The following is a 24656-nucleotide window of genomic DNA, read 5'->3' on the forward strand; positions in this document are numbered from 1 at the left end:
CATTTACAAAACCTTGAAAATTCACTGAAAAAACCATAGGTTATAGACCATATATAGTTAGGAATTAGCATTTAAAAAACCTTATTTTACTCACACAAAACCATTGAAATTCCATATATAGTTAGTTGCACTAACTATATATCGCGCACCCGCAATCCACTGCTGATGATGTCACATATTACATCATTCATGACATGGTCAGTGACATCACTTTTTTTTAAATGCTAATTCCTAACTATATATGGTCTATAACCTATGGTTTTTTCAGTGAATATATATATGTACATATATTTCCGCCAGTAGGTAGTTATATAGTTAAAACTTAGTTTCCATAGGAAATCCACAACATTCTATTTGGAATAACTTTGGCGCCGGTGGACGAATCTTTGCGAATTTCTCCAAGAAAATGGCCTGCTCTGCTCCGCTCCTTCCCTGAAAGTTTGGGGGTGATTCGTGAAGCGGGGGCCAAGAAAAAAGGGAGGGTCCCAAAACGTGTTTTCCCCATGCAATTTCCCATAGGACCTTTAGCCAGGGCTACAGCCCGAACGGCTGAACGGAATTACACCAAACTTGGCAAAAAGGTAGAGTTCTGTTCGCAGATCAAGCTTTTTGTTGAATGGTGTAAATCCGTTCAGTAGTTCGTGAGAAAATCATAAGTAAAATCATAGATATATATTGGAGGTGTTACGTTAAGCTTACTGTAAGCTTACTCTACTCTGTACCTTCCCGAGCACGAGTTGAATGCTAATTGGCTGTCAACTGTCTGTCAACACTCTAAACCAGAAAGTGTTGGCAGCCATCTTGTGCCTCGGTAGACTGAGGCACAGGAAAGCAGGGAAACAAAGGTGGAAAACATGCAAAGGGGGCAGGGTAGAAACACCTTGACCCCCTAGGCCTGCTCAGGGGTCAGAAAAATCGCGGGGTTTGCGTAGGTACGCGTACCCTGCCGATAATTTTTTTTTGCATACTTTAAAAAAAAAAAATTTGTACATGGGGATTCCAACTTGGCATACTTAGGCTCAATTAAAACAAAATAATAATAAATGCGCACGGAGGCCTGTAGGTCCTCGGAGTTTCCTGGCTGCGGTCGGAGTAGATTCCCGGGTAGAGAGAGCATGGAGGATCCGGAGCCGCAGCGGAGGAGCGCGGTAGACATCAACCGAGCGGGCATCAAGGAGCTGGAGGGGGCGCTGAGGGGTATCGGCAGGAGGAGAGCCTGGGGCATCGTGCGGAAGAGAGAGGAGCTGAAGGGGTTCAACTCCTTAGAAGATCGCCTGCATGTGAAGGGGATTACCACCCGTATTCTGGAAATTAACAGTGACCGCCTGACGTGCCGGAAGAGGCAGTGCAGTGGTGATACTGGCCGGGGTAGCTGCTTGCACAACAACACACAGCCAAGGCCATCCAGTTTTATAGGAGATGCGTTGAATGGCAACGTGTCTCAGGAACGTTCCAGAGGCACGGGCAGAGAGGAGGAAGAAGAGTCAGAGTTTCAGGCCGTTTGGGGGGAGGAAGAGGAGGATGAGTCAGAAGAGTCTGACCGCTCTGGCGTGCGAGGAGAGGATGAAGGGGAGGAAGAGAGCGAAGATGGAGAGGATGGCAGTGACGTCTACTTCTATTATATGATGGATGAGCGCTGGATTGATTATCTGGAGCGTACTGAGGAGGGGAACCTCATTCGTCATGTTCGGCCCAAGATGAAACAAAAGTCTGAGAATGGTGTTGATGTGAGAGCCCTATCTCCTGGAAAGAAGTTATGCAAAGGCTCAGAGTACAGCAGTTTTAGGTCATTAGCACAATGCATAAACAATGCCACAACGTTTGGGGACCTGCGAAATGCCAACTACCATGGGCATCAGCGTAGACGAATCCCTTCCATCGCCCCTCCAGCAGAGCTGCAGGACTGGCTGCGAACCTTTCAGAAGTGGACCGGTCCCGAGAGGTTGCTAGCATTGGATGAGCTCATCGATCACTGTGAACCATCTCAAATCAAGTATATGATGCAAGTCATCGAGCCACAGTTCTAACGTGATTTACAATGTTATGCAAATGCTGGCCCCTGAGGCCGAAACAATATGTAATTTGTACATTGTTATTAGTTTGTATATGATCCCGCATTAGGCATTTAGTACACTAGTTATTTTTACCCACTAGGGTCAAATAAGCTGCTAGCTAGCCAAATCTCGATCAGTAATGTATTTGATTATTGTTATATGTCTAAATATCCAGACAGTGTCACATGGTAGGCTATTTTTTATAAGTTTTTATTATGGCCCACTTGGGCGTATCAATCATATGTTTACTGAGAAGTGCACTGGTATGTTTAGGTATTTACTCAGATCGGCTGAACCCACTTGGGTTGCATGCTTGTAAACCGGTCTATATTGCCTATCTGACTGCTTTTCATGTGAACGGGGGCGTAGCTCAACCAGTAAGTGCATCTTTTGCCGTGGGTTTCAGCTACTGACAAGAGTTCGCAGCTCACCCCGAGACTTTTTTGATAAAACTTCACACTAATTCATTATTACTATTATTTTTTGGCACAAATGAACTTATGATGCCACACAACAAGGTGATCATATACCGTACACTATTTATGTGTTTTCTTTATGTATTAGACACCATTACAGTCAGCAAGCCGATGATTTGTAAACATTGTATGTGTTTATTATTATATTTGCACACTTTTATAATGATGATGATATGAAAACAGGAGGCTCTCTAATGAATATGAAACTTAATGGCACTTGTTCTATGGCCCAGAATTTGAGACATTCCCACCGACTTTCATGTTCTTTCTCCATATGTTTCGCTATTGTATTGGATTTCATCTCTTTACTACCCAAAGAGCTTGCCCTATACCTACTTTCCTTCTTAGAGCCCCGGGACCTTCTGCGAGCCGCTCAGACCTGCCACTACTGGAGGATCCTGGCTGAGGACAATTTGCTATGTTGGGAAAAATGCAGGGATAAAGGAATTGATGAGCCCCTCAACCTGAGACGGCGGAGGATGCTGACACCTGGTTTTATGTACAGTCCATGGAAATTTGGTTTCATGAAGCAGCACAATATAGATATGAACTGGCGAAGCGGGACATCAGGTCCCCTAAGGTGCTAAAGGGACATGGTGATCACGTCATAACTTGTCTTCAGTTCTGTGGGAACCGGATAGTTCGCGGGTCTGATGACAACACACTAAAGGTGTGGTCTGCTATCACAGGAAAGTATGTTCAGACATTGGTGGGGCACACAGGTGCCGTCTGGTCCTCTCAGATGAAAGATAATATAGTGATTAGTGGCTCCACAGACAGGACGCTGAAGGTCTGGAACGCAGACTCTGACGAGTGCATCCATACCCTGTACGGGCATACATCCACAGTGCGCTGTATGCACCTCCACGCAAGCAGGGTTGTTAGCGGCTCACGTGATGCCACCCTGCGGCTCTGGGACATTGAGACTGGACAGTGTCTGCATGTACTTAAGGGTCATGTGGCTGCTGTTCGCTGCGTGCAGTACGATGGCAAGAAGGTGGTCAGCGGTGCTTATGATTACACTGTGAAGGTCTGGGACCCGGAGACGGAGACTTGCATTCACACTCTGCAAGGACACACCAACAGAGTCTACTCCTTGCAGTTTGATGAGGAGCATATTGTGGGTGGCATCTTGGACACCTCTATCCGTGTCTGGGATGTGGAAAGTGGAAATTGTTTGCACACACTTATGGGTCATCAGTCCATGACCAGTGGGATGGAGCTGCGGGACAACACCCTCGTCTCAGGAAATGCCGACTCCACTGTGAAGATCTGGGAAATAAAGACAGGACAGTGCTTACAGACACTGCAGGGCCCCCAGAAGCATCAGAGTGCTGGCACTTGCTTACAGTTCAGCTCGAAGTTTGTGGTAACAAGCTCAGACGATGGCACCGTTAAACTTTGGGACCTGAAGACAGGCGATTTCATCCGTAACCTGGTGGCTCTGGAAAGTGGCGGTAGTGGAAGAGTCGTATGGCGAATCGGGCTTCCAATACTAAGCTAGTGTGTGCAGTTGGTAGTCGAAATGGCACAGGGGAAACAAAGTTGCAATAATAAATGTGTAAGTTGACTGCCAAATTCCGTTCCTTGTGCCTCTACTATTGTGACCCCGTCCCTCTCTGCTGTCACTCCTAGACCGCCAATTTTCGATATCCATCCAGCAACAATTTAATTAAATCAATGATCAGCACTGGGAGTCGGAGCCGAAATATCTCTCATCGCATTTCCTCTTCCAATCTCTCTAGTTCAAACTTCATTCATCTCTCAACCCGAAGAAAGATACATCAATCTATCCAGCACTGTTTGCATTCCAAGCCGCGCTATCAAAATTAGAGCAACTCTCACAGGCCAAACGTCACCAGTGAAGAATCTCATTTGCTGTACTTTCTAGGGATACAAAAGGGGGTGGTGATGGGCGGAGCATCTGAACCAATCATACACTCACACCCAGTCAAAAGATCTGGGTTTAATCCATCTCCATTCTTTAGCCCACTCTGCCACCCCAGTTCAGACATGGCCATATGCAAATCAGTTTGACCCTGTGCCTCATGGGAACAGGTCAGCCCGAACTGCCAAGCCATGCCTTCCCTGGACCGGAAACAAGCTTCCGAGGACCGGTTTCTGGCATGACAGCCGTCTCCAGCCCGACTTGCTTGAATCCAGTGGCAAAGTGAGCAAGGGACTCACGTCTGAGCATACCCTGACACACTTATGGCGAACAAAGCAGTACAAAAGGGGGTGGCGATGGACGGAGCATCTGAACCAATCATACACTCACACCCAGTCAAAAGATCTGGGTTTAATCCATCACCGTTCTTTAGCCCACCCTGGTACCCCAGTTCAGACATGGCCACATGCAAATCAGTCTGACCCTGTGCCTCATGGGAACGGTCCAGCCCGAACTGCCAAGCTATGCCTTCCCTGGACCAAAAACAAGGTTCCGAGGACCGGTTTCTGGCATTACAGCCGTCTTCAGCCCGGCTTGCTTTCTAGGGAGGCTGACCTCTGTCTTTTTAAAATGGCGCTGCCCTGAGTTTCTCAGTAAATGCTAGAACTGTAGCCCAGTGATGCCAGATTTGTTGTCTGTTAGTTGTGAAGTGTCTGTAGGTGCCTCGCAGTCTGTATGCATGGCCCTGTGCAGAGTGTGAAGTGTGCCATGGGGGTCTCCGTCTGTGAGCCCACCCAATAGCTCGCTAGCTCTGTCCTAAACCTGTCCTGACTCCTGCTGCAGACACCTCTCCTCTGATGCGGACACGCTCTCCTCTGGTGCTCTGGCAAACACGTGCCTCTGTCAGAGGAGTGCCCCTCAAAGTGAGCTTTGTGGCAGTATCACGACATACCGTAACCAGATGTAATGATTCCCAGCCTATTTACAACGGAAGGATGAAGGGCTGAGACGGTCATTGCCAGATTCAGGCTCGACATCTGCAGACCATAGTGAGCCCTGAAGTCACTGAGAGCTATTGCCGGATTCAGTCTCGTGATCTGCACTCCCGCCACAGTGATCACTGAAGTCATCGAGTGACATTGGTGGATTCAGTCTCCTGATCTGCAGGCTACAGTGAGACCTAAAGTCAGAGTGATATTGCTGGGTTCAGTCTCGTGATCTGCAGGCCACAGTGAGCCCTGGAGTCACTGAGTGATATTGCCGGTTTGCACTGACGCCCCTTGTTTGCCTGCTTTAAATGGGCTGGTGTTGTCAGGCACTGGGTGCTTCCAGTTCTTTCGTTTGAAATGGAGAGTTTCACATCTTCACTGCAGTGACACACTACTTTGAATTGGTGACTACAGGCACCTCTCAATAGTGATCAGACCCCCTGGGACACCAAGTGCTGGCGCTGTTACATTTCCGCTTCAGCCTCGGGGTCTCAGCAACACTGCTGAGTTCACCAGCTCACCCACCCTGTCAGGCCAGGAATATACAGTGCTACTTTGAACAGCATCTCAATGCTTCCCTTGCTGACCTCCTTCGGGTCAAGTAGTTGCCACTCTTGCTTTTCTCAGTTATCTTCTGACCAGGTCAGGAATGTCCCTTTGACCTCCTTGTCACAGGTTTCAATTCCGACGTTACCACTCAGCCCTTCATACTTCTGAAGTCGATAAAGTAAGTGAGTACCACCTCTGGTACTCGGCACCAAGATGCCCCCAGGGGTTAGCGTGCCGCACTCTATCTTCTAACTCCCATCCTTCACAGCTATACAGAACTGCTGCATGTTTCAAAATCTGCAGAACTGCTCTCGCATCTTTACAAACTCTTTCTACCCCTTCTCAACTTCATATCACTTCCCCATCCTTCAAAAGTGTAGAGCATACTTCACATCCATCACAAATCTACACCTCCAAAATATACAGAAATTTCCTCCCATGTTTTACAACTATGCATAACTCCCCCTAACTAATTTGCAGAATGTCTTCTGTTTTCCCACATCTGCTGCCTTTTACAGCTCTTGAGTCACCTCCATTTGTTCAGTTTCCTTAACAGTTGCACAGAATTCCCCCGTCCCTCGCAACTCCACAGAACACCGTTAGCAGCGTTCTTGAGCTCCTCTTGCATCCTTTCTAGTTCCATAGACCTCGCTTCTATTCCTCACAAATCCAAATAACTTCTCTCACATCTTTCACAACAATACAGAAGTCGCTCGTGTGCTTTGACACTACAGAACTTGGCTCCTATCCTTCAGCAACCTACAGAATTGTTACACTCTTTACAATTCACAGAATATTACTTGCACGCTGCATAAAAGCTCCTAATGTTGCATACATCCTCCACAGCTTTCCAGAACCTCCACTATCATCCAGAGTTTCATAGAATATCCCTTTGTTCAAAATGTTGTCCATCCAATCTCTTATCTGAGGAACATACTTCTTGTACTTCGCTACTTTTCAGACTTTCTCCATATTTCACAACGATGTAAAACTAAACTCTTATCCATCCTGATTCTTTAGATAGTTGCTCCACCCTTTGCAAGTCTTGGTTTTGGGCTGTCATCGATGGTGAGTCATTCTCCTCTCTGTTCTTTGAGCAGGGGCTGGTCATTACGTGCAATCTTACATTTTCACCTCTCGCCTTCGCACCACCTAGTATACAGCACGTGTGGACATAGGCTGTGTGTTCCTACACACCAAAAAGATGATGCTACTACCGTTAAGAACATTTTTCACAAAGAACATAAGCAGGCACGGTCTCAGGGCGTTCTCTGGGTCACAGCAGAGGCACAACAGTGAGAAAAAGGTAGAGTGAGTTAACAGTACTCAGGCTAACATTGACTGGTTTCACATGGAAATTTTTACTAACAGTACTCAGGCTAACATTGACTGGTTTCACATGGAAATTTTTACTAAGTGTGGAGTTTTGGAAGTTTAAAAAATTCCTGTAAAATCAGCCGAACTACGAATTTCGATTTACTCACCTGTTATCACGAGAGACGTCAGTGCTGCATCTTTGAGCCTAGGACGGACCCTGAAAAGTAAATGTAACCATACTTACAGTAACTTGAATTTCCTTCCATAGGCTAACATTGACTGGTTTCACATGGTAATTTTTACCAAGTGTGGAGTTTTGGAACTTTAAAAAATTCCTCAAAAATCAGCCGAACTACGAATTCCGATTTACTCAGCTGTTTTGAGGAGAGACCTTATTTCTGCATCTTTTAGCCCACTACTGATCCTGAAAAGTAATTCTAATCGTAGTTACAGTAACTTGAATTTCCTTCCATAGGATAACATTACCTGCTATATAAAATATATATAAATTAAAAAAATATATAAAAAAATATATTACAATTTCAATATTTTAAAAAAACATTTATTTTTCAATTCATATAAAAAATATGTAATGTAATTTAAAAAATAAAATATCTAATAATAAATAATTTAAAATAATGTAGTAAATCAGTATAAAAAAATATAACAATTAATACATTTAAAAATGATCATTTACAAAACCTTTGAAATTCACTGAAAAAACCATAGGTTTCAGCCACGTTATAGTTAAAAATGAGCATTTGAAAAACCTTAGAAATTTACTGAAAAAACCATAGGTTTCACACACGTTATAGTTAGCTGGACATTTCACTCATACAAAACCATTGAAATTCCCCTGTTATAGTTAACTATAACTCGCGCGCCCGCAATGCACTGCTGATGACGTCATATATTACATCACACATGACATGGTCAGTGACATCACTCATGACATCACTCATGACATCTCAAATGACATCACTGATGACATTAAGAGTTGGTATTTACCATGGATTGAAAGCAGGTGGTAACCAGGTGCAGGCTATAAAAGAAGGTCACAAAATGCAACCGTGCAACCAGAATGGCGGCATTCTACGTCATAGCAAGGCGGCTATGGCTACAGGCAGCAGGAGAGACGGTATGGAGAAGCGAGGAGCAGGTCTACAGGCAGAGGATAACGCTCTTCCAACTGACTGAGCCAGAGATACTGCAGAGCTACAGGCTACACCCCAGAACCATCCTGGACTTGATTGGGGACCTCCACCCACACCTGGATGACCCAACACCAAGGGCGCATGCCATCCCACCCCATGTGCAGGTGTTGTGTAGCCTACACCAGCTTGCCTCTGGGAGCTACCAGAGTGTGATAGCTGCAGTTGGTGGTGTGTCCCGTTTTTTCAGGAAGTTCCTTGAGGCCATGATGCAGAGAATGCATCATTGCATCCGGTTCCCTGACACACCTGCGGAACTTGCCAAGACCAAAACTGATTTGTATCAACTGGCACACTTCCCTCACATGATAGGCTGCATAGATGGCACCCACATTGCACTCTGTCCACCTGCAGCCACTGAACACATATACAGGAACCGTAAGTCAACGCACTCCATCAATGTGCAGGTGATATGCAATGCTGGCAACATCATTACAGACATTGTGGCTAAATTCCCTGGGAGTACCCATGACTCGTACATATTCCAGAACACTGGGATATACACACGCCTTGTTGCTGGAGAGTTTGGGGACGGATACCTGCTGGGTAAATAACTGTGACACCCCCTGATAGTCATAGCAGATGAATGTATCATGAGTATGTAACTAATGGACCTCTCATTTCAACCTAGGCGATAGTGCATATGCCCTGCGGTCCTTTGTGCTCACACCCTACCTCAATCCAACTACCAGGAGTGAGAGGCGTTATAATGTGGCTCACAGGTCTACTCACAAAGTAGTGGAGCGCACATTTGGACTCCTCAAGAGCAGGTTCCGCTGCCTCCACAAGAGTGGAGGTGCACGCCAGTATACTCTCATCCTGTGCTGCAAGATGATAGCGACCTGTGCCATGTTGCACAATCTTGCCACCAAGGAAGGCACAGAGGTGGAGCTCACACATCACGAGGATATTGATGATGACCATGAACAGGCAGAGCCCCATGCAACAGGAACAGCAGCAACAGATGGGAGATTGGGCAGAGATCACACGTCGATATTTCTAAGTAAGTAAGGAGACACAGACAGGCGTAGTATGTGAAGTATGTAGTTTAATTGTCACTACAGCATGTAAAAGATTCAACACCATGGTCCTACAATGTCTATGTCCATGACTGGGTGGTCGCAGTTCTCCTCACTGTGACCTGTCCTGAGGGTTGAGGGCATTTTTAACGTTTGCGCCCATGCACTATAGTGCGGGATGTACGGGGCTGGGTCTCAACACTTTCGGTGGTGCCTGGGTCAGAAATTTGGTGCCTGCCGCTCCCACGCATCTCGGTGACAGGAGTGCTGGAGCCACTCCTGCTGGTGGACCCTTCAGTTTCATCGACACCTGTGTCTCCAGCAGTGCCTGCCTGGTTTGTGAGCATCTGCTCCATGGCAGAGGTGACTCTCCCCATATGCCTTGACAAATCTGTGCAGCAGTGCACAATTGCATCCTGCATGGCGACAGAACGCCGGCACAGCAGTGAGGTTGCTGTGGCAAAGCGGTTCAGGGCTTTTGACTGCTGCCGCATATACTGGCGCTCCCTGCGCCGCTCAGAGTGGTCTCTATCTCAGAGTTGTCACAGAGAGCACTCATGTACTGTGTGATGTCTGTCATCCCCTTTGCAATTGACTGCATGCTCTCAGCCATGTTGCCAATTCCATGGTCAATGTTGGATATTTTGCAATTGATACTGCGCACCTGCCTGTGCACTGCCAACATTGCCTTCGCCTGCAGGCGCTGCACCTTTACCATGGTGGCCTCTAGTCCCCTCTCCTTCCTGGCCTTCATCTCTCTCCCGTGCCCTTCGGCCAAGGACACTGGCCCGCACAGTGCCTGCAGTACTCTGCTGCCTAGCCTTGTCAGCCACAGGTGGATTACTTTGCATTTCACCCTCCTCATCCTCCTCATCTGAGGTTTGCAGGATTCTCAGAGGGGGAACAGCAAGCCTCCTTGCCCTTTCCTGCACAGATGACTGTGTTGTAGGTGTTGGGGAAAGTACTGCTGGCTCCAACTCTTGTGTCCCAAACAACAGAGGTGACTGAGGCTGTGGTGTTGTGGGTCGCTCAGGTGTTGTGGCTTCCTGCGCTGTGGTGTTGTCTTCCTCAACAGCGCTGTGACCTGCTCTTTCTTTCTTCTTTTCCCTCCTCTCAGTTGTTGGTGGCCTCTCCTCCGTTTCTGGTGCTGTACTGCGTGAGGACTCTCCTGTGGACAGATATGGACATTGGTTCAGTGGTGTCGTTCACCTGTGTGTCATGATTAAATTACATTTCTATCACACAATGCCTAGTCTACATCAGCTTCTCAAAGTTGTGTGTGGCATGCCTTGCTGAATTCTATGGTGACTGCATTGAATGTATGTACCTATGACTACGTCTCCCATGATCCATTGCTGGACATCAGTGAAACCTGTTCTGGAGTGTTATGCTTACACACACAGTGGGGAAGGGGGACAGGGAAATGGGTGGGGATTACTGTCCATGCATCTTACCTTGCTTCTTTGCAGCTCTGGCAGAGCTATCAGCGTCACCAATTCCATGGATGCTTTCTGGCTCCAGGGTGGATTCCACCAGCTCCTCGAGGTCTGTTAGTCTTGGTGCTCTGTTTTTTCCTCCACCAGTGTCTCCAGCTTCTTTTCTTTGTGCAGCAAGTTTTTTTTGCATGATGATAAGCAGATCGTACCATCTTTTCTTGAGGTCATCAATCTCCCTGTGCGTCACCCCAATGGCATTGACCTTTGTCTGGATGTCAAGCCATGTATTACGTTTCACAGACTCTGCAACATGCAGAGACTGTTTACTGAAAATCTGGGTGTGGTGCTTGACCACCTCTTCGACAAGCACCTACAGTTCTGCTGGGATGAATTTTATTTTTCTCCTGCGCTCTGCTGCATCCTTCTGCCCATCCTGGGACTCCATTCTGGTGATCAGGTATGCTCAGGGAAGCCTGCTACTCCCTGTTTCCTCCTGCTCTGCAAAAAGTTCAGTTGCTCTGCACCTGCATGGGTGTGGCCACTCCCAGGTACTTGGGAGGGGGGGTTGCATCTGATTGGTTGGATCCTCTGTAGCTTTGTTGTGGGGTGTGGTAGGTGTTCCTGATTGGTTCACAGGCTCACATGTGTTCTTTTTCAAATTTCCGATTCGGTATTTACCGATTTGGTATTTACTGAATCGGTAAATACCGAATCGGAAATTCCCATTCATTCCTATGGGCAAGGGGGACCATAGGAATGAATGGGTATTACCGAATCGGTATTTACCGATTCGGAATATACCTATTCAGTAAATACCGATTTCATTTTCCGAGTGATACCGAATCGGTAATTTTTCCCGATTTTTTCCCGACATCCCGTTTTCTGATTTTTAAATACCGATTTGGTATGAGTCGGTATTTAAGAGTCGGTAATCAGGATTTACCTACATCTGGCCCCAAATCTTTTATTACTTGTCGTATAATATTGTATAAAAAGAGAGTACAACGTTTAATCAATCAATCAATCAATCAATCAAAGCATTTATAAAGCGCACTACTCACCCGGAGGGTCTCAAGGCGCTAGGGGAGGGGGGTCCGCTACTGCTCGAACAGCCAGGTCTTGAGCTGCTTCCTGAAGGCGAGGTGGTCCTGGGTCAGGCGGAGGTGGGTCAGGAGGGAGTTCCAAGTCTTGGCGGCCAGGTAGGACCTTCCCCCTCTGGTGGCTCTTCGGATGCGGGGGACGGCGGCGAGGGCGTGGCTGGTCGATCGAAGCTGGCGTGTGGGAGTGTAGAAGTTGAGGCGGCTGTTGAGGTATCTTGGGCCTTGGTTGTGCAGGGCTTTGTGTGCGTGGGTGAGGAGACGGAAGGTGATTCTCTTGTTGACCGGGAGCCAGTGCAGGTCTCTCAGGTGTCCGGAGATGTGGCTGCACCGGGGGATGTCCAGGATGAGACGTGCTGAGGCGTTCTGGATCCGCTGGAGTCTCTTCTGGAGTTTGGCCATGGTACCGTTGTAGAGGGAATTGCCGTAGTCCAGACGGCTGGTGACGAGGGCCTGGGTGACCGTCTTCCTGGTCTCGGTGGGGATCCAACGGAAGATCTTGCGTAGCATGCGCAGGATGTTGAAGCACGACGAGGAGACGGCGTTGATTTGTCTGGTCATGGAGAGGGAGGAGTCCAGGATGAAGCCCAGGTTGAGTGCATGGTCTGTTGGTTTGGGTGCGCTGCCCAGGGCGGGGGGCCACCAGGAGTCGTCCCAGGCGGAGGGTGAAGATGCCAGGATGAGGACTTCCGTCATGTCCGAGTTCAGTTTCAGGCGGCTGTTCATCATCCACTTGGCTACGTCTGTCATCCCTTCGTATAGGTTGGCTCTGGCAGTGTCGGGGTCGTTGGTGAGGGAGAGGATCAGCTGGGTGTCGTCGGCGTAGGAGATGATGTTGAGGTTGTGTTGGCGTGCGATGGCTGCGAGGGGGCTCATGTAGACGTTGAAGAGGGTTGGGCTGAGTGAGGAGCCTTGAGGAACGCCGCAGATGAATTTGGTGGCTTCTGATCTGAATGGAGGGAGGCGGACTCTCTGTGTCCTTCCGGTGAGGAAGGAGATGATCCACTCCAGTGCCTTCTCCTGGATTCCGACGTTGCTGAGGCGCTGCACTAGGGTACGGTGGCAGACAGTGTCGAAAGCCGCGGAGAGGTCTTAGAGGATGAGGGCCGCTGTTTCTCCGATGTCGAGCAGGGCTCGGATGTCGTCGGTGGCTGCGATCAGGGCGGTCTCGGTGCTGTGGTTGGCCCGGAAGCCAGACTGCGAGTGGTTGAGGGATCCGTTCGTCTCGAGGAAGGCGGCCAGCTGCTTGTTGATGGTCTTCTCTATGACTTTTGCAGGAAACGGGAGCCGCGAGATGGGGCGGTAGTTCTTGAGGTCGGTGGGGTCGGCTGATGGCTTCTTAAGTAGGGCGCTGAGTTCGGCGTGCTTCCAGCTCTCCGGGAAGGTAGCGGTGTCGAAGGAGGTGTTGATGATGTCCCGCAGGTGGGGTGCGATGACAGCGTCGGCCTTGTTGAAGACGTGGTGGGGACAGGGGTCGGTCGGAGATCCGGAGTGGATGGAGTTCATCGTGCAGACGGTGTCTTCGGTGCTTATCGGGGTCCAGGCGCGGAGGGTGGTGGTGGGGGGCGGTGGTTCGGTCGTGGCGTGCGTCGGTTGAGTGCTGAAGCTGTTGTGTATGTCCTCGATCTTGTTGTAGAAGTAGGAGGCGAGGGAGTTGCAGAGGTCTTGTGAAGGGGTGATGTCGTTGATTCCGGCGTTGGGGTTGGAGAGCTCTTTAACGATGTTGAAGAGTTCCTTGCTGTTGTGTGCGTTGTTGTCCAGTCGTTCCTTGAATGCAGTTTTCTTGGTGGCGTGAATCAGTTGGTGATGTTTTCGGGTGGTGAGCTTGAGGGCAGTCATGTTGTCCGGTGTTGGGTCTCTGCGCCAGGCTTTCTCGAGGGCTCGGCAGTTCCTCTTGGATCTCTTGAGTTCGTCGGTGAACCATGGGGTTTTCTTGCTGCCGGGTCTGCTAGGTGGGGTCCTCAGAGGGGCGAGGTCGTCTGCGCAGTTGCTGATCCACTTTGTGAGGTTGGTGGCCGCCTGGCTGGGGTTCGTTGCGCCGTTGGGAGGGTTCTTGCTCAGGGAAGTCGCGAGCTGGTCGGCTGTGATCTTGTTCCAGCTTCTGCGTGCAACCTGTTGCTGGTGGTGGTGGATCGTGGTCCTTCTGAAGCTGAAGTGGACGCAGCTGTGGTCCATCCAGTGGAGTCCGGTGGCATGGCTGAAGGTGATGTCCTTGCTGGATGAGAACACGGGGTCGAGTGTGTGTCCGGCGTAGTGGGTGGGGGTGGTCACCAGCTGCTTGAGTCCGAGGTTTGTGAGGTTGTCCAGTAGGGAGGTGGTGTTGCTGTCGTTGTTGTTCTCCAGGTGGAAGTTGAGGTCCCCGAGGAGGATGTAGTCAGCGGAGGGGATGGCGTGCGGGCTGATGAAGTCGGCGATGTCTTTGTAATGTAAATTGAGACAGTCCTCAGGCCTAGTGCCTGTAACTGTTCTCCCGGCAAGACTGTTTAATTAAACAAACCGTTCCTGTTTTGCCAAACACCTCTTGTCTTCTGTTTTTTAAGGAAACTCGATTCAAGCAACATTTTGGCAAGCTAGAGAGGAGGATTGTGACCTAGAATCTGAATGCAGCTGAAGGAAGGTGGATTCACATTTGCCAACAAGAAAGGTGGGCAGACACCGCAATTGATTGGAAGATCTGCTGAATCCCTAGGGTAGAGGTCCATCCAGAAGCAGCTGTCACAGAGGGTAAGAGACTACACCTGAACCTACAACATAGTCTAAAGCATTGGGCGTATGGCAAACTAGGGAGAAGTGTAAAAAGATAACCTGAGCATTCTGCCACTGACAGATACTGGCATATTATCTATTTTATATGTCCCAACTGTATCAGTTGAAAGGCAGCCTCAGAGTCACCTTTGCTTAAGGACAGACTGCTAACTAAAGTGAATATAGTGTAATACTGTGTATAGCCCTTGATAACTCCCAGGTAGGCGATTTTTGTGGTATAGCAAATCCTGATTGGGCGGAGTTGATACCTCAGTCTCATGGTTTTTTAGTTCAATGGTTTACCATTGCTAAAGTGGTTTCTTAACACCCGTACTATCTGGAAGAAATGCAGGAGGTGCATCTAGCTTGACCCTGGGCGCTACAGGGCAGAATTCGAGTAGGGTAAAATTGGACCCAGGAAACTGGGCGTAACTCATGAGGGGCCAAGAGGGGCCAATGATTCCAGAGTTATTACTAAACTGTATATTTGATTACCACCTTTGTCTAGGAATGGATAGTGGTAAACTTTTTGCTCACTTAGGAAAGTGTTCCAAGCTAGTCTTCTCTTGCTAGAGGATAAATTGTGATGAACAGACTACATTCTTTTGACAAAATAATGTTTTCTTTCAATCATTATTGAAATGTATTATTGTATGTGATGACATTGCATTGCTTGTCTTTCAAAACTGTAATATGTGACACTTTGAGTTCATGCAGGTTTTATTCAAACATATACCATATTCACCCTGTGTTACAAAACTACTATGCAGTCTTACCTTGTTTTAGTGAAGTGTACATTTGAACTGTTTGATGTCAAAAGTGTAAGCGCTGAGCTCATAGTACAAAATGTGTAAGGGTGCACCATGTATGAATTGACCCTACTATTTGACAAACAAAACTAGGACAATGTGATTTGAATTATATCATCCACATTACTAAAATTGGGGATTCCTCACTAAAGCACCCCAAACAGATATAAAGACTCAATACGTGTTGCTAAGAGTGGCACTTATACACTAAGGCACACACACTTACCTGGCCTAAAAAGGGAATAATTTGACACCAATGCAATTGAGCACACTAAAACACATATAAAAACCAGCTATACAGGCATCAACACCTCCCCCACCATATGCAGAGATGGATGTGCTCACACCCGCTCCCTCTGCATTAGGGTATGCAAACCTAATAATAGTAGAAGCCGACAAGCCCCCCACTGGAAGATGGTTAGAGAGGTCTAAGCCAGGGAAATCTAAAAGCAAGAGGGCCCAGACTCCTCCAGCACAGCCTACATTTCTAGAGAAGGTCCCTAAAAGCTTGACACCTCATCCACCACACTCGACACACCACATCTCAAAGCCAGGTAAAATGAGCATTCCCACTGGAGGGACCCCTGGGGGTACAGAGGGTAGGCCTGTAGAGCCACCTAGCATGAAAGTGAGCCTGTTACTACAGAAGGGCGTGACAGGGATTACATACCTACCATGGGTCCAGATGGATAATGAGGGGTTGAGAACTGAGTTACAGCCATTGATGGATGGGACAGGGAAGTGGACTACATGCTTCGAGAAAAACACTGCTAATTGGGGAGCAGATGAACACATTATTCCCATTCCAGCAAACACGCTAACAGATACCCAGCATGATTTGACCGTATTTAATATGCACCGGATCTGGACCGCCCCCTGAGAGAAATATTCTCTGATATCCCCAATGTAGGAGGGCTAATGGCAGAGGCCATGAAACCTGAAGAAAGTATAAACAGTTTCCTGACATTAAGGAGGGAAAGATGTGGTCAAGAAACCGGACAGCCATTGACCGATATGGGCCCACAAGTCACATTTTTTTCTAAAATAATCTTAAGAAAGGGTTACCCACCGAGATAAAAGCGAGCTGGATAGTGTAGTTAGGCTTGATACAAAACCCTGGCCGGATATACAAGCTCATATACTCCACTACCATAATAAGAAGCAAGAGAAGGATAGAAAGAAGCAGGAGCAGGCCTAAAGAGACAAAGCAAACCTAGTTCAACACAAGTTGAAAAAGACCTAATTTGAGTGGGCAGCGATGGGCGCAACCATGCAGATGGCAGCAGTCACAAGGGGGCTCCACCACAAAGCTTTGGAGGGTAACAAACTGGCAGTCAAGGAGTATGAACAAATTATGGTAGTGGAGGTCAGGAAGACTGGTCGCAACCAGGCCCTAGAGAGTGCTACTATTGCCACAGACAGGACAAGGTGTCAGATAAAGGCATACTATGAGCAGCAGAAGCAGCAGAGGTCAGGGAGCAGGGCCATCCGACACAAATTCCCCTCCTCAGTACAAAGCACAAGGTAATCAGAATGTACCATAGGCTCAGTGACAGGGTGGTATGATGGTCGCCACACAACTGCAGCAGGGATCCAGCAATTGGGTTACCACATTGCAGCAGTAGCCACAGGCAGGGAACCCAGCTTAACAGGGACCGAGCCACAACCTCAGCAAGGAGGATGACAGTGTGGGTAGTTAGCGCCTTCTCGCAATCACAGAGCAAGCATACACAGTAAAATTGTCCCCCACAGTGAATAAAACAGGAAATAATAAATAATACCAATAAACTAACCCTCAGCAGTTCACTTCCGATAGTAAGGACCAACAGCATCCCACTTCCCTTTTTTCAGAACAGAAAGGACTACAAACAGCATTGGAGGTTCAAAACATTTTCTGGCTTCCAGGAATTCAGGGCTGCTGTTGGCTGTGTCATCAAGTGTCCACATTAGGTCCAGCATCAATGATGAGGCCATGGGAACACATAACAATCTGGTTGCCTAAAGCGCTTACAGAAAACAGGCCCCAATCTGCTGGTGAACCCCAGGGAGGGGACGATAAATGTAGGTTAAAAACACGATCTGTGTACTCCTTTTGAAGGGATCAATGGACCAAAAAGTCTGTGACCCCTTATGATGGTAATTGGAAAATATCTCACTTTAAAACAGGGCGCTACTTGCACCATGGGTCTCGGGAGGGGGGTAGGAGCGTGCCCGGCACATCCTGTAAAGAAAGGAAGGTTAGACTGAAACCTCCGTGCGAACGGATTACCACTTAGCTTGTTTTTGTAGGGTAGCGGCGTTCCTGTAGAAGTGGTACACTTACGCCCTCAGCGCTCACAACCCACTGCACAACCTAGTAGTTGCCTCGATACCGGACCCCGACGATGGGGAGCGGGGCCGGTTGCTCTGTATTAAAGGCGCCAGTGTTCCGCGTTGCGCCCTTCAGGGTGGGCGTGTCCAACCAAGACGAGGTTTGGAACGCGCCCGCCCCCTCGGGAGAGGCGCGGCCGGAGTCCAGAGAGAGGCTTGGACTTGGGGGCCAATCGGGTTAGCGTCAATGTAGTTACCGATTAGTTAGTACTTAATAGATGTCACATTACATGGTAAATCTATCCGGTTGGATAAATGATAGCGCTGTTGGAAAATATAATATAAGACAATTTCAGAGGATGATTTTCCAAATCGCCTTTGCAGTTTATGAGGGCAAAACAGAGTGTGTCTGGTTGGTTAAAGAGAGGCACTGTTAAGTTGTATTAAACATTTTCCTGCATAGATTGCTAATTCGCTTTTGAAACCTGGTGGCAACAAAAAAGGGGGAAAAAAACATATCTCCAGGATGTTAACTTTGGGAGAGCAATATGAGAAAACCTATATGGAGATTCACATTAGGTTTAAAGGAAAATCAATAGAAGTTATTTCAGAAAGTGTGAATCACAACAGAGTGTATTCAGGAAAGGACAGAGTTCCACGGGATGTCGTCGTTCAGGCCGTTAATATTGGTACCCAAGCGATACACCCAGCGTTGCTCTTTCTCAAAGAGTCTCTTAGTTATATTCGTGGTTCCCCTCACCATCTCAATTGTCACCTTTCTACATCTTACATTGCTCCGGTGTTCGCATATACGCTGTTTGACCTTGCGTGTGGTCATCCCGACATAGCGCAGTTGGCAAGGGCAGGTAATCAGGTAGACAACATTAGTTGTATTGCAATTGGTATGTTCTCTCTGAGTCCATATCTTTCCTGCTTCTAGAGACAATGTTTTAGTTGCTTCTGTTAAGTGATAAACGCTGCAGTCAGAGCAGGGGTAGTGTCCCACGACTTTCGGCATGCCCCATGCTGCAGTTACTGTGGGTATCACAACGGGTAGCTTCTCTTTTGGGCGAGTGTGCACCAAGGCATCTTTCAAACTTCGACCTTTTTTGAAAGAGAAGAGGGGTTTCTCCCAGTTCTCTTTGCTTGATGTTAAAATACTCCAGTGTCTATTGATTGTCTTTTTCATCATATTAGAGAGACTATTGTATGTAGTTACACACGTGAGGGGTATTGTGTCAGAGTCATTACTCTTTTCTTCCAAAAGTGCTTCTCTTGGTTGATTCCTTGCTCTTTTGAATCCTTTGTTCAGGATAGGTGCTGGATAGGCAAGCCCGTCTGCGCCCGTCCGCGCCTGGACGGGCCCAGGGACCAGGCTTCATGAGGAACCTATTAGGTATTCCTCCCTAGAGCTGCATTCTCTCCACAACCCCACTCTTCAATCCCTGGACCCAACCACTCTCGCTCGCCTTAAGGCAAGTAACATTCTCCTTCACCATCACTCACAGGAATCGGCACCTATTCCTTCTATAATACCTAATAACAGTAAGCCTGCCTCAAAACCTAATTCCCGGACCCTCCGCTGCCTTTACCTTAACACCAGATCCCTGGCCAAACACCAACTAGATATATTCCTGCTCCTGACTGCAGATAGTCCTGACATATTTTTTGTCACGGAGACATGGCTCACTACAGACTCCCTGCCAGATATACTCTCGGCTTTACCATCAGATTATTACATTCTGTCTGCTAATAGAAAATCAGGAAAAGTCGGAGGAGGCGTCGCCGCCATCATTCATAAAGACCTCAGGTTTTCCATCTTACCTCCCCTAGACCTACCAGACACGGATAACTTAGTTATCAAATCCGACACGGAGACTGGCACCATGGTGCTAGCACTGATATACCGGCCACCTACTTCTATGCCCTCCTTCCCTACCTCCTTGCCTGAGCAAATAGCTGGTCTAGTCGTCGACTATGACAAGGTCATGGTCATAGGAGATTTCAATTATTGGTACAACGACCCGGAAGCTGGGCCTCACGCCACAGAACTTTTTGAACTCCTCTCCAATTTAAACCTCCACCAACATGTCTTGATCCCCACCCATGGAAAAGGACATATCTTAGACCACATCTGGTCTCGCAATATTCCCATCTCCTGCCCTATGGCATCACCATGCATCTGGTCTGACCACCACTTATTGCAATTCTCGATCACCATCCAGGGTCACTTTAACAACCATGCACCTCCGGGGGGGTTAGTCAGGAAATGGAGATCCTTAAATCTCCAAGATTTCCTCCTCACCCTGACCAACTCCATCCCTACCCCCGGTCCAGACATCAATCTGATGGACAAAGCACATACCGAATGGCTCTTCTCTGCATGCAATGATCATGCTCCCCTTACCAATTTCTCCCGCGCCCGCCGTATGGACGCCCACAAATGGTTTTCTGCCGACCTAAAAAAGCAGAAATTAGAACTCCGTCAACTGGAGAGGAAGTGGAGACACGGCTACCTCGCCGCTGACAGAGCACTTTACAAGACAGCTCGCAAAAACTACAACGTATCAATCCTATCTGCCAAAGCCTCCTTCTTCTCTGAAAAAATTTCCAACGCCAAAAACAAATCTCAAGAAATCTTCAGAGTCGTCAACGACCTATGTAATGACACCAGAACCTCCCCTTCTCAACCTGCCTCACAGGACATGTGCAATATGCTCAACAACTTCTTCAAGGAGAAAATTGACATCATAAAAACCAGCATCCAAATCAACCATACTGTAATAGACGACTTGGATATCTGCAGAAATCCTAACACTCTTCAGGATATCCCCCCCATCGAACCACCCAAATTACTGGAGCTAATGAACCGAGTAAAATCTGGCTCACCCAACGATCCCTGTCCTCCGCACATCCTAAAAGAAGTCTACACTGCACTCCCCCAGGGCATTCTCCCTATTCTGAACACCTCCCTTTCACGGGGAATAGTACCTGACTCCTTCAAAAAGGCCATCCTGGTCCCTCTTATTAAGAAACCAGGCGCCGATCCCTCCAACCTCTCTAATTACCGCCCCATTTCCCTTCTCCCTTACGGCGCTAAGCTACTGGAAACTCACGTAACCAGTTGCTTATCCAATTTCATCGAAATGTCTGATTATTTGGAACCCAACCAAGCGGGATTCCGCCAGGCACACTCCACCGAGGCGGTGATCCTCGCCGTGCAGAACACCCTAAGGACCAATGCCGATAGTGAAATCCATCAGGCCCTCGTGCTACTCGATCTATCGGCCGCGTTCGACACGGTGGACCACACCATACTTTTACACCGTGTCGAACAAGCCGGCGTCAGCGGCGCGGCTCTCTCTTGGATTAAGTCATTCCTGGCGGATAGATCCCAGGCTGTAAAGCTGGAAAATTTCATAGCCCCCACACTCCCTACCACATGCGGTGTCCCACAGGGTTCCTCTCTGTCCCCCCTCCTTTTTAATCTTTATCTCAAACCCCTACTGCACTCCCTGAAAGATAGGAAGGTCACCATATTCAACTACGCAGACGATTTGCAGCTGGTATTCTCCCTCAACTCTCCGGACTCTGTCGAGGAATTCCAAGAGACCATGCTGCACATCCAGAGCTGGATGGATCGGAACCACCTTAAATTGAACCCAGGAAAAACTGAGTTAGTACTCCCTAGCAACAGTGCACTCAGTTGGGGGCCCCACTTTTGGCCACCCTCGCTAGGTGCTCCTCCATCCCCCTCCCAGTCTGCCAAAAGTCTTGGGGTTACTCTCAGTGCCGATCTCTCACTGAAGACCCAGGTTGGAACTGTGATCTCCTCCTGTTTCTATCAGCTAAGAAAGATCAAAAAAATTGCTCACCTGCTGACCAACTCTGCCCTCATCCAGGTGGTAATCGCACTGGTTCTTTCCCGGTTAGATTTCTCCAACTCTACCTACCTGGGCCTTCCCCTCACCATCGCCAAACGCCTGCAGATTGCTCAAAATCAAGCAGCCAGATTAATATTTAAGAGCAATCGCAGGAAGTCAGCCAAACCTTTGCTGGCCTCCCTCCATTGGCTCCCCATCACCCATCGGATCACTTTTAAGACAGGCTGTATAATCTTCAAGGCTCTCCACGGGAAGAGCCCCAGGTTCATCAACCAACTTATCAACAAATATGAACCTACCCGTGAGCTTCGCTCCACCCATTTGTCCCTCCTCACGGTGCCGACTTTCAAAAAGAAACGACTCGGCGGATCCAGCTTCGCACATCTTGCCCCTAAGACCTGGAACTCCTTGCCCTTGTCCATCCGGAGCTGCACCAAGCTGACAGAGTTCAGACGAGCCTTGAAGACCTGGCTATTTAAACAAGCGTACGGTTAGGGCATTACACCATCTGCTCTCTCACTTACCTTTTACCATCTGCTTTCTTCAGCGCCATGAAACCCCTGGGTGACCGTGCGCTTAACAAATTCCGTATAGAATAGAATAGAATAGCCTCTGTCTTTCAGTTTTTCTGTGAGATTTACGGATTGTTCTTTAAAGTCAGAAAGAGTGCTGCAATTTCTCCTTAGTCGGAGATATTGACCATAAGGGAGATTCTCTTTTAAAGGACGAGGGTGGAAACTACTGAACTCGAAGAGGTTGTTTTTTGCTGTAGGCTTGTGGTGAGTTTTGGTTGTGATTCCAGTTCCATTCACTGAGATTACCACGTCGAGGAAGACAATGTCTGTTCTGCTTTTGGTATTAGTAAACCTCAGGTTGTGGTCTAAAGTGTTTATCCATGTCAAAAAAGTCTCCAGATCACTGTCATTCCCTGTCCAGAGAAGCAGGATATCGTCTATGTAGCGCTTCCATAAGAGCATTGACGATGAAAAAACTGTGGTGGGTGGTAGGATGTACTTGGCCTCGAAATCAGCAACATATAGCCCGGCCACACTAGGGGCAAAAATACTGCCCATAGAGGTACCTGAGCATTGGAGAAATAACTTGTCTTTGAAAGAGAAGAAATTCTCTTTTAGGGCTATGGTGGCACACTCGAGGATAAAAGACTTGGGTGTCTGATAATCCCATTCGATGGAATCCAAAGATGTCTCCAGGATTCTGATGGTGTCGTTCTGTGGGATGCTCGTGTAGAGGCTTTCTACATCTAAAGTTACTAGAGTGACCGAGTTCTCTGTGAACGTCACTTCCGATAGTATTCGTAGGAGGCTCTTGGTGTCTTTGAGGTAAGTGGGAGTTGATTGTACTAGGGGTTTCAGGAAATAGTCACAGAACTGTGACAGGGGCTCGAGGAGAGATCCAATACCTGACACGATGGGACGCCCGGGAGGTGGCAATCGGTTTTTATGCATTTTGGGCAGTGTATAAAAGTATGGTATAACACTGCTTGTGTTCATCAAAAACGCGGCTTCATTTTTAGATAAATGACCCCGTTCCTCTGCATGTTGGACCAAAGTCGTGATTTTTCTGGTCAGTTCTGCAGTAGGGTCTGTTGTGAGTGGGATATAGTTTCTAATATCCCCCAGCATATCAATGCAGGTTTTTTCATAGTCCGTCGTATTTTGAATGACAATGCCCCCTTCTTTGTCCGCCGGCTTGATGGTTATTGATGAGTCATTCTGCAGTTGTTGTAGTGCTTGGTATTCAGCAGTGCTGAAATTCCCAAATGTTTTAGGATTGTCGCAGGATTCCAGATCTTTGTATACAGCCTGTTCAAAGGCTATGATAGCCGCAGGTACAGTATGTGGAGGAGGGGTGAAAGTTGAACACGGTCTGAGTCCAGTATCACCTTTCCTGATTGCCTCATTTGGGTCGTCTTTCCCTTCGAAAAAGGCTTTCAATTTAAGTTTTCGAAAAAACCCAGCAAGTTCGCAGTGTAGCTTGAACTTGTCAGGTCTGGATTTAGGTACAAAACCTAAACCTTTCTCCAATACCAAAGTCTCAGTGGAGGTTAGTACTCGTGTAGATAGATTGGTCACTAGACTCACATCCCGCTTGTTCCTGGCTGTTGGTTGCTGCGGGTGTGATTCGCTACTGAGTCGTCCTCTTCCCAGGATACTCTGTTGTTTCCTCTCCTTTTGCCACGGCCCCTCCGGCCACTCTCTAAAAAAGGCTGTCTGTATTGGTTCGGAAAATTTGCTGGGGGCATGAAGCCCGGATTCCAGCCCATAAATGGGAATTGAGGTGGTTGGAAGGCATAGGGTGGAGGGGCCATCATCATTTGTGGTTGGTGCCATTGTTGATGTAGACCCTGGTTACCTTGTCTCCCCCTATTGTTCCTATTGCCGCGATTACCTCTTCCCTTTGTTTGTTTGAACGAGTTATTACTAGAGCCACTACTGTTGGAAGAGTCGTCATCTGAATGATCAGATTTACTGGCATTTTGTGTTGGTGGGGTAAAGGTTGCAGCAGAGTAAGGGTACACCTTTTCAAAGTCAAATTTCTTCTGATCTTTTTGGAGTTTGGTTGCTTTTGACTGCATAAGGTTGTCTTTATACTCATTGAGTTCTTTATTTAGTTCGTCCAGCCGTTTCTTGAAACCAGTGATTGTTGCCTTAAAGTGGGATTCAGTTTCCCTGATTTCCACCATTAGTGCCTCCGATAGTCTGAGTGCTGTTTTGATTATTAGGACCAGCCAGTCGCGTGTACAATGCCACGCGATCATGGCCCAGTCTTTTCTAAAGGTGGCGTCATTAAGAAAGATGCGGGGAGCATTCGTGACAAGCAGACCTTTAGGTGCTGAGTTGGATACCAGATA

General features: G+C 47.8%; 1 pseudogene; it reads left to right on the forward strand.

Annotated features, from left to right (window-relative positions):
- Window positions 1–1043: 1043 nt before the first annotated feature.
- On the forward strand, window positions 1044–4084 carry LOC144820130 (F-box/WD repeat-containing protein 7 pseudogene; annotated as a pseudogene).
- The last annotated feature ends 20572 nt before the right edge of the window (window positions 4085–24656 follow it).

The sequence above is a fragment of the Lissotriton helveticus genome, chromosome 2_1, assembly GCF_964261635.1.
Source record: "Lissotriton helveticus chromosome 2_1, aLisHel1.1, whole genome shotgun sequence".
Lineage (NCBI taxonomy): Eukaryota > Metazoa > Chordata > Amphibia > Caudata > Salamandridae > Lissotriton > Lissotriton helveticus.